This window comes from Diceros bicornis, chromosome 1 (assembly GCF_020826845.1).
Source record: "Diceros bicornis minor isolate mBicDic1 chromosome 1, mDicBic1.mat.cur, whole genome shotgun sequence".
Lineage (NCBI taxonomy): Eukaryota > Metazoa > Chordata > Mammalia > Perissodactyla > Rhinocerotidae > Diceros > Diceros bicornis.
The window spans coordinates 16,869,977-16,885,254 of NC_080740.1; positions in this window are offsets into that span (position 1 = coordinate 16,869,977).

A 15,278-nucleotide genomic window follows, 5' to 3' on the forward strand; every position below is an offset into this window, starting at 1 on the left:
AACTATGACATACAACTATCTACTGGGGCTTTGGGGGTAAAAAAAAAGGAGGGGGATTGGCAATAGATGTTAGCTCAGAGCCGGTCTTCCTCAGCAAAAAGAGGAGGGTTAGCACGGATGTTAGCTCAGGGCTGATCTTTCTCACAAAAAAAAAAAAAGAAACCCAGACTGTGGAAGCTCCATCTTAACACGTAGTTTCACCATCATCACAGCAAGGAAACACCATAGACTGCGTGTAGGCTCTGGACACTCCCACCTCTGGTAGACACATATCACTTCTGCTCAGATTTCATTAGCCAAAACATGTAATTCAGGCCACCTAACTTCAGAAGGGGTGACAATTTCAATCCTTCCCTATGCCTGGAAGTAGAATGGAATACTCGTGAATACGTTATGGCATGTTATGCATTTGAGCACCTCACAGTCACATTTCTTGGTAAGTAGTAGGAAAACACTGGGCTCCCTCCATAGTTTCTTCTCACTTAAGGCTCAAGTCTTGCTCAAACATTTCTACTCATACCAGCACCTCAAACCCTTCTGCATTAGCTACTTATAATATAGAGAATCCACTGCAGGATTCTGGTACAGGCACTAGCAACCGATCAGAAATCAATGAAAGACAATTTGTTTGAGCAAAGGAAATAGGGAGGTCTTGCTTTTCACAAATATCTTCTCTTCCAAAGTCTATCGGTTTTGCATCTTTAGATTAAAAGGACCTTAAAAACATTTTTAATTAAAAAAGCAATGTATGCTCAGAAATTTCAGAAAGGGCAGAAAAGCGTCAAGGCAATTAAAAGTACTCCTTGTCGCTAGCTGGAGATATCCATTTCTTATTAGACAGAATTTCAAAACATGCAAAAGTATGTGGGCATTTGATAATGATGCAAAGGAAATTCGTATACATCAATCTTTGTGCGAATATCTAAGTGCTTATCAGATTAGAGTCATAAAAATATAATAACTAAATCAAAAAGTGTGGACATTTTTAAAGTTCTTAATGCATATTGCTCACTTGTAAAATTCTCCAAGTCAGGAACTTGATCTTATTCGCCTCTGGGTCAGCAGAACCAGAAAAGTGACTGGCACATAGCAGATATTCGCTAAGAACGTGCCAAATGAATGAATGAATATATTGCCCAGGGGCTCTTCAAAATACTGTACTTTCAAATACACTTATTCCCACAGAAAGTTAAGCCTATCACTTGTTGCCATCTTGGTCTGATTCATTATTTAGCTCATTTATTTCTTTCTGATACTCACTAAAGGAATAGGTATATTTAATGAGAGCCATTTCCTAGGATGTAGTAGATGGGAGAAGGATACAAATTTACTTTTCCCTCCAATTCCCCAAAAAATTCCGCTGGGACCATAGGATTCAACAATTTACTTGATAATCTTGGAGCAAGAAAAAGAAATACACTCAATAGGCTGAAAATATTGATATTTTCCTAAAGCCTGGGTAGGGAATAGATGCTTACAGGTGAACATAGGTAATACAAGTTGATATTTATGACTGGTGTGTGTGTCTGCATGTGCACATACGGCTGCTAATGGCCATAATAACATCAATTACATTTTGTCCCAGATTAAAAATTGTTTGTATTCCTCAAATTAATCCACATCCAAAATGCATATATTGTTTCCCATTTCTACACGGTACCATGATCCCAGAACAGCCTTTGACAAATCCTTTAGCTTGCCTGACTCACTTTTCTCTGATAATATAAACGAAATATACATCTAGTAGTTTGATATAGAGTTTCTATATCTCAGTTCCTAAATTGAGGCCTTTCACAGAGCTTTTAATAATACAGTCCCACGCTCCTAGAATTACAGCCAAAGTTAAAAATCATTCCTCCTTTGCCTTTCAACAAATTTCAGTTCTCTCCTCTAACTGCATGCATGTAAATTCTATTAATGCTAATGGAGGCAATGCACGTGCATACACAGTGGAATATATCTCTAAATCACACTTTAATCTTTAGCTACATAACTCTGGTGCCTGTTCAAATGATACATGTGCCTCAAATACACACTGTATGTCTGTTGTTTCCTGTCTGGATATTAAAATTTATTCATGTGTTTTTAGTAGCTATTACAACATTTTGGACAACAAATTTTCTTGTTATTGTTATACATGTGTTGAGTTTTAACTGGGTGCTAGATGTGACCGTAAACATTCCTGATTTATTATAATGCAATTAGAATGTAAATTCAATTCCTGACCAGGTTATATTTGTTTTAAAAAATGGAAATTTTCTGTTGTTTTCCACCTGGTTAAACATATGTAGTAAAGAGAACACATAATGTAAACAAAATAAATATAAGTAACCTGATTGTTGTTTCTGTACTGAATCATGGTTATCCCCACATAATGAAAAACATTTTAATGCATGAATTTTTAAAAAATCAAGTTAAATGACATCATATTTGGTTTGGGGCCATGTGTGACAAGGACGTGCTGTGTCCTTACATGGTCTTTTCTCTGTGCATCCCTTGTGCATCTCTCTGCATGTCCTAATCTTCTCTTTTTATAAGGATACCATTCAGATTAGATTGGGGCCCACCCAAATGGCTTCATTTTAACTTAATCACTTCTTTAAAGGCCTTATCTCCAAATATAGTCACACTCTAAGGTACTTGGGGTTAGTGCTTCAACATACGAACTGGGGGGAGGACACAATTCAGTCCCTAACAGATAACATATATTGAAAATATTTATATAGCAGTTACTATATAGCAGCATTGTGGTGTTCTAAGTTCACATATATATTATCCTCACAATAACCCTGTGTGATGTGTATGATCCTCATCTGCATTTTACAGACAAGTATTGATACGCAGAGAAGTCAAGTAACTTGCCCAAGGTCATACTGCTGGAAAGTAGCAGAGCTATGATTCAAACCTTGGCAGTCCAGACCCAAAGTTCATGTTCTTAATACTAAGGTTTGCTCCATTCTTATACTGCTATTTCTTTCTATAGAAGATGAGAATTTAGTTCTCTTTCTAACCCCAGCAAATACAATGCATGTGCATATGCATGCGTGCACACACACGCACTTTCCTCATCCTTCCAATATTATTATTTCATAAATTTTGGTTAGATCAATATTCAATGTTTACCTTTTATGACTATGTATGTGCTTTTTACAGTCAAGCAATAAAGAACATTATTACTATTACTTTTTCTTTCTTGCATAAATTATCATTTCTCTGGAGTTAATAAGTCTTGTTTTTACTTTTGCTTAGTTTTCTGTGTAGTTATCACCAGTTGAATCCCAAACTCTCTGAAGATTGTTAAATCTCTTCTCAATTTTTTATTCATTTTAGGTATTTTAGTGATTTCACCTTCTTGAATAATTTCTGCCAGAGCCTTCAGACCTGCTCCAATCTAGGCCTGGAGCACAGTCAACATCTTGGTGTTGCTCTTAACCTACATCATAGAGATTTTGTTTTGCTTTTGTGTTAGATCCTTCTTTTCATGGACACCGCATCTTTAAGTTTCTTATACTCCTTCCTTTTAGGGAAGTATATCTTCCAGGAGCTTCCAGAGAAGACAAATGAAGAGGTAAATTTTTTGAGAACTTGCAGGTCTACTAATGTCTATATTCTACCTCACACTTAATTAATAGTTTAGCTAGGTATAGAGTATTAAGTGGAAAGTCATTTTTCTTCACTATTTCGAATATATTTATCTATAGTCTTCAAACTTCCAGTGTGTTGTTAAGAAGTCATTCTGATTCCCAATACTTTGTATGTGACCTATCTATTTTTTCTGGGAGCTTACAGAATCTCCTTTTTGCCCCCGAGTATTCTGAAATTTTGCTATGAAGTGCCCTATATTCATAATCAGGCCAAGGCACTCAACCTGGAAACTCACATTCTTCAGTTCTGAGAAATGCTATTGAATTCATTTGCTGATGATTGCTTTCCCCTTATCCTCCCCCATGACACCCATTTTCTCTGTTCTCTGTTTCTGAAACTTTTCTTTTATTCAGTTGCCAGATATTTAGACCAACCTTCAAAACACCTTTTCTTTCCTCTTTGTCTTCTTGCTTTACTTTCTGAAATCTCCACAACTTTGTCTTCCAATTTATCCGTTGAGATTTTCATTTCTGCCATCACATTTTAACCTCAAGAAGCTCTTTTATGTTCTTTCAATGTTTCTTCTATGGTGTCTTGCTTTTGTATCACAGATGTAATATCTTCTCTTATTTATCTGAGATTATTAATCTTTTTCTTCCCACTTTTCTCATTTATTTGTTTTGGATCTGTCATAGGTGGGGTTTCCTGAGATCAAGATTTAGGGGGATGTGGCTAATTGGGGAGTGCCTTCAGGAACAGTACATTTGAGCAAGTGAGGGAGGCAGGATTGTGCTGACTGAGACGCTGAACTGGGATGCAGTTGCAACAGCCAGTCCCACTGGGAGCTCCAGAGCTGCGATGGCCCTTTAGAGCTATTCCCAGTTGAGGCAAAAGAACTACGTCTTTGCGCTCCCAACTCACACCCCACATCTCAACCAAACTGGAGGTGGGCTGTCTGGGGAGAGGATGTAAACCTGGCAAAGTGACGCCTTTCAGCCACTCAGCTGTAAGCCCTCAGCAGTCAACATTACCGGCAACTGGAGGAGAGATGCCCAAGTCCTTGAAGGGCAGATCTGAGCAGTGCAACACAGCATCCACTATGGTGTTTATCTTTCATGTTAAAAGCTTCCCTCAGTTACTTAGTGATCGTTGGTTTTTCATATTTAAGAGTGAGGTACTAAAAAGTTGTTTGAAAGCTCTGAGTTCATGCCAGCACTTGTCAACTGTGAGCTTTACTGTAGGGTGTTCTGTAGGCTGTTCCCCAGGTGGCTTTCCTTTTGACTAGTCAGATTTCATAAAGAATCACCTTCAGCCTAGACTGGATTGTCAACACTCTGGGAGCCAAGTGGGGAAAGAGAGATGAGGGAGAGGGTCTTGGTATTTAGTATGCAAATACTCAACCATTTTGTGTTTAGCAAGTTACTGCCTCCTCCCCCACCTCTTCCTGGTACATCTCAATCCAGAGAATTTTGTGGGGGTTTTTCGGTGCTTTTTTTTTTTTAACCCTTTCCAGAGATTAAACCTGAAGATTGGGGAACGGAATTTGCCTGGCTGTGCAATTGGGGATTTAACTGCTTCTTAAAGAGGCTTCCAACCAATCCTCCTATTTTTAGCCTCACCTTCAATCTCATTTCCAGAGGTACCTGGAGAAGCCAATTCCTGAACCTTTTGGATATTCTGCAATGTGAAAGCTTTTCAGCTTTTCCCACTGTCAGCAAAGAATTTGGCTTTCTAGGTCTGCTGAATCAGTACCATTCATTCATCTGCTTTCCAGCTTCCAAAAATTTGCTATTTCTTCCTCTTCCATTCTCTCTGTCCTTGTTAAAAATATCCCTTCACTGTCATTTTAGGGAACAAAAGTATATGCGTCTACTTAATCTCTGATTTACAATCTCTTTCTTACATATACACTTCTTAAATAGGTAGAATATTCTCATGGTTCTAAAGAAAATAAGTGTCTCTCCTATCTGTCTCTCAGCTAACCAGTTGCCTCTTTTGCCTCCAATCTCAAGCAGGTACTCTTTTATTAGTCCTTCATATCCTTCAAGACTTTCTTTATGTATGTCAAAGGAAATATAAATATATATTCTTACTCTTCCCTTTTTACACAAAAGATAGCTTAAAGTTGTTCTGCACCTTGCAGATTTCATTTAATATTGCTTAAAGCTCTTTGCATATCAGTATAGAGCTTGCTCATTCTTTTTAACAGCAGTATAGTATTCCATTTAATCAACCTCCTATCAAGGGACATTTGTTTCCAATTTTTGCTATACTAGACCTATGAATAATCTTAAACATAAATAATGTTGCACATGTACAAGTATATCCATAGGCTAAATACCAAGAAACATGTTGCTGAGCTAAGTGGTATCTATCATATATAGTGTTGAGAAATGTTATCAATTGCCCTCCATGTTGGTTGTACCAATTTTTAATCCCAACAGTGGAATAATGTCTGGTTTACTTATTTACTTCCCCCCACCTCCTAGCGTTTGACAAAGTGTACTACAAAAATAACTGAATAGGTGAAAGTGGTATCTCAGTATTCTTTAATTTTGCATTTCTCTTAGTATGAGTAAAACTTTTCACATTTTCATTTCGTTTTGCTTGAATTGCATTCCATTCTTCATAATGGAGAGTTAAAACTTGTCTTTGGGGAGAAAAATGGTGTGTGTGTTTGTGTTTGTGTATGTGTGTGTATGTGTATAAGAAGAAATTCAAAAGCATCATTACAAATTGTTTAGCCAAATGTATTATTACAATATCTACAAAAAATATATCTTGCTACATCTAAAATACCATGTGTTGGTATTTATTAAGGACAGTGGAAATTATCCAAATAGGTTCTCCAGAGCAAGGCATTTCTCATACAGAAGAACATGTCTGGTCAGAAGGGACCCTAACTCAAATCATGAGTTCACTAGTCTAGGTTAAGGAAATATGCTTGGAACAATGGTTAGTCCATAGCCGGGATATGTTAAAAATAGCTGCAGTATTGCAGAGAGATTATTGGGCTTAGAATCAGAAGGCAGAGTACATTACATTAGTCAAGTAATATAATCACTCTCAGCCTCAATTTCCTGATCTGAAAAATGGGGATAGTAATATCTACTCTACAGAATTTATAAACTCTGTTCACCACTGAGAACTATTAATGGAAATTACTTCTAATCAATAAAATCAGGAAGAAGGTAGTAATACAAGTCAGGTAAAAATACCTATAATGTAGAAATAGAATTACTTGAACCATAAAAAATATTAAGGAATATTAAGAGATATAAGAGTCTAAACAAATAGGATAGCACCTGATGCTAAGAAAGCATGTATAATCTGAAGGCACAAAATAGAATGTCCTCACAACTAAAAGTGAAGCAAAAAGACAGATTTACCAATTTTGTGACTACAGAACTTACCCATTTTGTGATTATAAATATTATAGTATGAATGAAAATGTTTCATAAAAACTGTAGGCCTTTAAGTCCCAGACAAAAGCCAGTAGAGTAGGGAATAAAATATACCAATTGGCAAAATTTAGAAACGTGTTTTGTGAAAAAGATTTTTGTCTACTTTATATAAGTCATCCTATAGATATTTTAAATACAAATTATTATCAAAGACTGAGTTTATATTTTCATCTTATAGTCATTCTATAAAAAAGGTTGTCAACTAACAAATGAAGGAAACCTCATATCTTATTTCTCTATTTTTATATTTTAATTTTTTATATATAATATAAAAATAAAGTTATAACCTGAGAAATACCATTATGTGGATTATAAAAGCATTCTTTCAAATGTGTGTATACTTTAAAAAAATAAAAACTAGGGGCCGGCCCCGTGGCTTAGCAGCTAAGTGAACATGCTCTGCTACTGGGGGTCCATGTTCGAATCCCTGGCGCGCACCGACGCACCGCTTGTCCGGCCACGCTGAGATAGCGTCCCACATACAGCAACCAGAAGGATGTGCAGCTATGACCTACAACTATCTACTGGGGCCTTGGGGAGAAAAAGGGAAAACAAGGAGGAATATTGGCAATAGATGTTAGCTCATGGCTGATCTTTCTCACAAAAAAAAATAAAATAAAATAAAAACTAATATCATGTAACTGTCATGTGAAATGCATGTTCTTCCTCAGATTCAATGTTTTAGTTGCAGCAATAGGTCCCCCTGGTGGAGGTTGAAAATATATTTTGCCCTATTTTTCTCTGTCTCCAAATCGCTATTCTAATTCGAATAGTCAGATAAAGTACACTCTTCCTTGAAGAAATGCATAGGGAAAGGTTTAAGAAAAGAATTGGCTGATTAAACAAGGTTAGAAGGCCTGTGGATTAACTGTCATGTGCTCTACGTGTAAATTTGTTCTTAATACATTTATACTCACAAGAATCAAAACCCCTCCCCCTAAAAAGAATATCCTCAAAACGTGAAGGTTTAGTTAATAGAGATTAACAAAATTGAATATGCAACATAATGAAACTTTAAAAAATTAGATACATTGATTACAAGAATCTAGCTGATGATTCCTCTTATTGGTCTATAATCTATTAATGTATACAAGGCAAATGGCTCCTTAAGATGGGAAAGCACAATCGTTCATTGAAAACTCAGAAGAATATTACTAAATTGAAATACCAAGAGATACACTTTTCATTGTTAGGTTATATGAAATGATACCCTTACAAGTAGTATATAATGGAAGAAACAAGTGTGCCAACTTCCATGCACGAATGAAACAGGTCTTGAAATGAAACCAGAACCAGGTGTTCCCACTCAATTCCATCAGTGGATGCACACCCATGATCACCTTAGAACAGTATGGAACTCAGTCAGATTTCATTATGTGCCCTTTAGAAAACTAAGGTCAAGCAGAGTCAGTCCCAGGACAAAAACTGAAATTTAGATGATGTTGTCTTTTTTTTAGCTGTTTCCCACACCCTAGAGGTCCTAGAGATCCCAGAACATCCAGGGTCAGACTGTAAATCTGTAAACCACTTGAACGCACAAGCCAGTAACTACTCATTGGTCCTTTGCCATCAGTGTCTCCCTGCCTTTCATCATTTCCCTACGACTCTTGCCAGTTTCTCCCACACCACTCCTAAATCTCTGGCTTCCTTGAGGCTTCCTGAGCAGCTATTGGTATACTTAGCGTATTCTTCAATGCTTATTTCATCAGAATCCTCAGCCATGTTTTAATATACTGGGCCACAAATGATGGTTTAACTTCCTTTAATTTCATGTTTCCAGATTTGCTTTAGAAAGTAGTAAATGGGGTATGTCATTGGCCAAATGAGTATGTGAATTAATTTGCACTTAGAAACTTCTACATCGACACTGTAAGTCATATTCTAAAACAAGCCCTCTTTTGCCTCTCAGCCCTCACTCATCTTTTACCTCAGTCTGGATTCCTGGAACAAGTTTCTTGATTATGTAGGAACAGGTTAACTAGTCTGCAGATTAAGACGACTAGGGTAGGGCCGGCCCCGTGGCTTAGCGGTTAAATGCACGTGCTCCGCTGCTGGCGGCCCGGTTCGGATCCCAGGCGCGCACCAATGCACTGCTTCTCCAGCCATGCTGAGGCCGCGTCCCACATACAGCAACTAGAAGGATGTGCAGCTATGACGTACAACTATCTACTGGGGCTGTGGGGGGAAAAAATAAATAAATAAATAAAATTATGAAAAAAAAAAAAGACGACTAGGGCACAGCAGGAGTTGAGCATTTTCCCTCCCCTATAGTGCTGGGCGTTGGGGGGATGTGCTGTAGAATGAGGAGGGGCTGCTGTAGGTTCTCACTCCACTTCAACCAGAGATGCTTCTCGGTCAACTTAATGCTTCCCTAATCCCAAGGCCAAGAGGGGAGAGCAAAAGTGGTAAAAAGACAGTAATTTGTGATGGACAGATAAGCCCTGTCCCAGGTCTCTGCTGTGTCTCAACCACAGTTAATTAGAAAACTCTTCCAGGGGCTGGCCCCCGGCGTATCAGTTAAGTTTGCACATCCTGCTTCAGTGGCCCCAAGTTCACCGGTTCAGACCCTGGGCGCGGACGTACTCACCGCTCATCTAAGCCCTGCTGAGGTGGCATCCGTCCCGCATAGAAGGACCTACAACTCTCATATACAACTATGTACTGGGGCTTTGGGGAGAAAAAAGAAAAGAAGGAAGATTGGCAACAGATGTTAGCTCAGGGCCAATCTTCCAAAAAAAAAGAAAATTCTTTCAAATTAACCCCAAATAACTGAAGTTGATTCTGATTTTTCTCTTCTTCCTTCCATACTGTTTGTGATCTACTGTTTCTAATGTAATTATCTTACTGTGCTTGTTCTGGAGAAGGTTGCTATAAATCCTTCTTTGGAAAAAGACGGGATATAAATTATAAACAAAATAAAAACAAAGAACTCATTAAGAAAAGATTTGCCTTTTCTATCTCTTTTTCACATGAATTAACCCTTCATGTGGTAGGAATCCAAATTAGCTTTTTTAAGATAATTTTTAAAAAATCTTTGACCATAGTAACCTAAGTAGAAATATAAATTGTTTGGATTTTTAAGCTTATTTTGACCAAATGGAAATAGCAGTATTATTTTGACCAAATGTTAACTGTATATGATTTATGTAACTTTCTACTTTGAGATACCCCAGGTTCCCTAGGAATATATTTCCTTCAAATGAGCTGAACACTTGGCTTGCTCATCTGCTTATGAATACTCCTAAGGAGAAACTCATGTAGGTTTAGAATTAATGCACAAGCAATATCCTAGCTATCTGGGTCTGGGTACACCTGAGATTCCCCTAGAGGCCTTGGAGACCCCAGAATCTCCAGGATCAGACTTGTAGATCACTTGGGCCCATAGTAGAATCTGATTTAATTTTTCCCAAAACCAAATGAGGTGGTTAGAATAGATATTCGATTTTCCAGTTTTTTTAAATCTTTCCCGGTTTTTTTTTCTTTTAGTTTTTTGCTATACCAGCGAAACCAACCAATTAGATTTGAACAAAGTTTTCTTGCATAAAGAAAATTCTTAGACTCCCCATCTTGCTGCTCCTTTTTTTTTTTGTCCTTTGAGGGAGTTATTTTGTTTTTAATGCCAATGTTGAACAACATCCCACCATCCCTTAGGACTTAGATTAAAAACAATTATCTCCCAGCAAGACTGGCATAGAAAGAGTCTCCTAGAAAGTTTAGTTTCGGCCAGCTATTTCAGATTTAATTGAACATTTTTATTTTAACAGAAAATTAAAAAGAAAAATGCAGATCCTGCTTAATTAAAGTATGGTTAAGTCTATCTGCTAGGCAGAGATTTTAAATACATGAATTTTCAAGACGAGCAAAATGCGTATTTTCTAATGAAAGATTGGCCTCCTCAGTAGGCCAACGCCAAATCTTTAACTTGCTGTTAAATTTAAGGAGGTCCTCAATGGTAGGGAATATAGTCTGGAAATATTTTTATCACTTAGCATTTAGTTGATGTATGTTGAGTGATTTTTCCTCTAAAGAGCCATCCATCAGGAGTAGGCTTGCATCAGTAAGTTGCCAGAATTTACATTCTACAAAAGTACGTGTTTCCCTAGCTGCCAGGCTTACAAAGCCTTTTGGAAGACCTTGGGGATAGACAGTCTATGGTAATGCCCTACAATGAAAATGATCATTCTTTTCAGAGAACACAGCGGTGGGTTGGACAAATGTTACAAGCATATTAAAATTAGAAATGTCAGGCTCTAGGGATTCTATTAAGTATCTCTAATTTCTTTTATTATGGAATAAACAAAACTCATTTAAAAATATTTTTAATTAAGTATAAAATGCAAGTAACCCTGTTGATCTTTGATTCTATAAAACGTCAGAAATCTTCCTAAAATTATCATATAATGAAAAAATATTTTACATATTCTCAGAATAGCACAAGACATTCAGGTTTCCAGAGTTCTAAAGAAAAGGATAATTTGGATTTTTGTAGACAATTAGATAATATTATTAATTACACTTAATATTTAGAGTATACTTCACAGACGTAACTCTAACATAAATATATTATCTCAGATAAAGTAGAGATTTGGTTTCACTAGTTTTAGATTTAACTTGGCACTCTTTCATAGTCTTGGATGAAGTTTTCAGTGAGTGCTTTAACTGTAGGATGACAGACGACTAAACTCAGAATCAGGAAACGTAGACAGATTACCTATTTCAACTGAATGGGTGAGCCTAGGCTGTTTAACCAAGATCTCCAAGACCTAACCAAGCTGTCATCCAGATGACTGCCATACTTCATTCCAAGAATTCCTGCTTGCAACCCAAATCCTGAACAATTCATCATTCTACTATTAAAATGACCTTTATTGACCCCCTCTCTGATGAATGCACCTCCACTGAGACCTACAAGAGCTTTGCTTTAGACAATCAGGTCCAGGTTCTTAAACTCTCCCCTCTCCGGCTTGATGCCTCCAAGACCCTCCCACACATCCTTTTACTAACCATACTTCTAAACCCAAGGTTCCTTCCATTTCCTACTAAGGATTTAATAGTTCTTTCTTCATTAAAGCAATCCATAAAATGAAATCTTCTCCACAAATGTTAATTGAAAAAAATGTTTTACTAAATTTTACTCTCAAATTAAAAACTTTCTATGAGTTTTCACGACTCAATAATACGTGCTTTCTCAGTATTTGCTTAAGATTGTATTTTTAATCAATACACTTCTTTCCCAAACATCTACTTTTTCAATGTGTTGCCTCCATGACCATAAAAATATAGACTAAGATTATTAGCTTCCAGAGGTCTGGCATCAAACACTAACTCACATGGAATAAACATAGTACAATGAATGCCATGCTAGATTAAGCATAAATGTTTAATAAATGCTTTTGCTGCTGAGCTTCTGAATTCCAGATTCTCTTTCAGTTTTGTAGCTTTAAAAGTCCAATCCTTTACATCTTGAGATAGTCTATAAACGTCATTGGAAGGAGACAGTACAATCTAGTGGTTATGAATGGGCTCTGGAGTGAGAAAGCTTAAGATCAAACTCCAGTTCCTGTTACCTTGAGCAAGTTACTTAGACCCTCTAAGCTTTGGTTTTCTTGTGTGCAAAATAAAAGACAATCCAAAAACCATTATCTACTCTAGAAGGTTGTTATTAAAATATATAATGTATGTAAATACTTATGTGTGCCTGGAACACAGCAGCACTTAATGCTACTAAATTTTAAAAAGACATTTCCTTTAAAAAAAAACTTTGCTGCAGAATGCATACAATATTCATGCAAAAAAAAAAAAAAAACCTTTATTTCTATACTTTCATGTAAGCGCAAAGGAAACAGGCTGAAATAATCTTCTCTAAAATAACAATGATTATTATTCCCAGAGATCAGGTAACCATATCTCCTAGTTTGCCTAGGATAGTTCTGAATTACACCTGTTGTCCCAACATAAATAATGGTCTCCTCCAAGCCCCTTCATGCTCAAACAGCCTGGTTCAGATATAAAATATATGGTCAATTGTGTTGGTTATTAGGCTATTTTTTTCCCACAACTCCAAACCACAATTCTATACTTAACTGTGTAATACTGGGGTTGGGACTGTTTAAAGCACATTCCTCCTTTGCCAGCTGAATTTTTGTTAGGCTCAACTAATAGGAAGACTAGAAGACTGAAACAGGAAGGCAGGAGGCAGTAAGAATCTTGTTGTTTCCTATTTGCTTACTGTTCCTGTGAGCATCCCCACGGCAACAGTTCTTCATTCCAGCAGCTTGGTTCCAGTCTCCAACTTTTCCTCAGCATTCTCCAAACCAGCCTCATCATTCCCCATCAATACCAGCACCACCTGCCCGTGCCCCCTCCTCAAACATCTCCGAGTCCCTGCTCTACAGCATCCCTCCACCAAGCTTCCAATTTCCAGTAACCACCTCTACCGTGTTCCCTCAGCTCTAGGGGTGGTAGCTCCTGTCTGCAATTAACTATCTCAGTGTGCCCTTTCTGAGTTGCTGGTTCTCCAGTACCAATTTAACCTATTCCTGATATTACACTCTGTTAAAATATCTAGTTGTGCTCTTTCTCCCATCTGAAGCCTAACTGACACTGATACTATTCAGAGAAGAATGAGAATGGGATTGAGGGTTAAAAAAAAAAAAAAATCTTCCCTTGACTTTATATAATGTCTTTACGTATTACTTATGTAATTTAAACTTAATTACATATTTTAAGTGATATTTGAAATTATTTTGCCTTCCTCACATTGGTCTTCAAAACATTGAAAACAATCTTTTTTAAGGACACATCACTAGTAAATCCCTGAGAGAATTCACTTCCAGGGACTAGCATCAGATAGATGGCTTATGGAGTTGAGGCCATTAGTCACTGGAGTGGATAGTCTACTCTCCGTGGTGTTTGCTAATGTAAGGCCATTAACACCAGCACATCAACTAAATATGCAAGTTTTCCATTAGAAGTGCTGTATGAATTTCCTGCAATAAAGGATTAAGTAAGCCTAGGACAGTAGCCTAGGACAGTACCTACCACATATTAAGTGCATAACAAGTATGTTTCTTATTTCCTCCCCATCCCAACTACCTATCTCCAGACCCTAATCTAAGAGCTGCTATTAGGCACATAGCTTCTTTAGAAAATAGGCTTTGTTAGCTTATAACTAAGGTGAGGGAAAAGATCTTAGCCAACAACCCAAGCTGTCAGAGCTTACCAGGACACCAGACCAGCAATGCACTAGGCAATTTTAGCAAGAAACAGTCATTTTCCTACATCATGAAATGCCACTGCATGATAAATATGACTGTCATGATAAATATGACTAATAACCACCTCCACTTCCCTCTTTTTTAAAGCAAGTTCTCCGCTTTCTTCTATTGCCACCTCTACTTGCAAATTTTATCTACTCTACAGTTACTGATTATCAACACTGGAAAAAACTTGAGAATAATTCATATCCTTCTGTAGGAGAAAGTACCACGAACACCTGAGGTGAGCACTCTTCCCTCAACTCACAGTAAGAAGAGAAGAAATAAAATTGCTGATACCTCAAGGAGTAAGTATTTATATTGAGAACAAATAAGTTATCTCTGTTGACAAAAAGTAGCTTGAGTTACTGGTTCCAAAAAAGTGGCAGAAGGCTGGTAAGCCTAGATTTATTTTTATGTGTTTTATTCTTCACTTTCTTTATTCTTCGATTTCTTGGAAATCAACTTACTTTGTGATCAAGACATAGAAGGCAATTCATCAGTAACGGTGATAAAAATTTTTTAATTTCAACTTCTATTTGTTGCCCTGGATATTGTTACTACTGTGAACACTGATTTCATATTCAAAATTAAATTTTAATATGATGGACAATTAACTTGCTACCTAGATAACTGTTTGAAACATTACCACTGTTATATTATTCCCTACTGATTTTTTTGTTAAATTTGTAGTGGATAACTCTTTACGAAATACTCTAGAAGGTTCACAACATTTAAAGTGCCTCAAATTATTACTGTACTTTAAATTTAAAACAACAACTCTAAAGAAAGCTCACTGAAATAGACAAGTCAACTTTCTTCCTGGAGAACCCGTACCACAGGAACTGGATTATTAGTGAAGAATCAGCACAGGTACCATTTTACTATGACCTATCTCCCGCAACCACTTGTTTCCCCCTAAGAAACACTTCTACAAGGCAGAAGAGTCCACCAATAAAGTCCACCACCATAA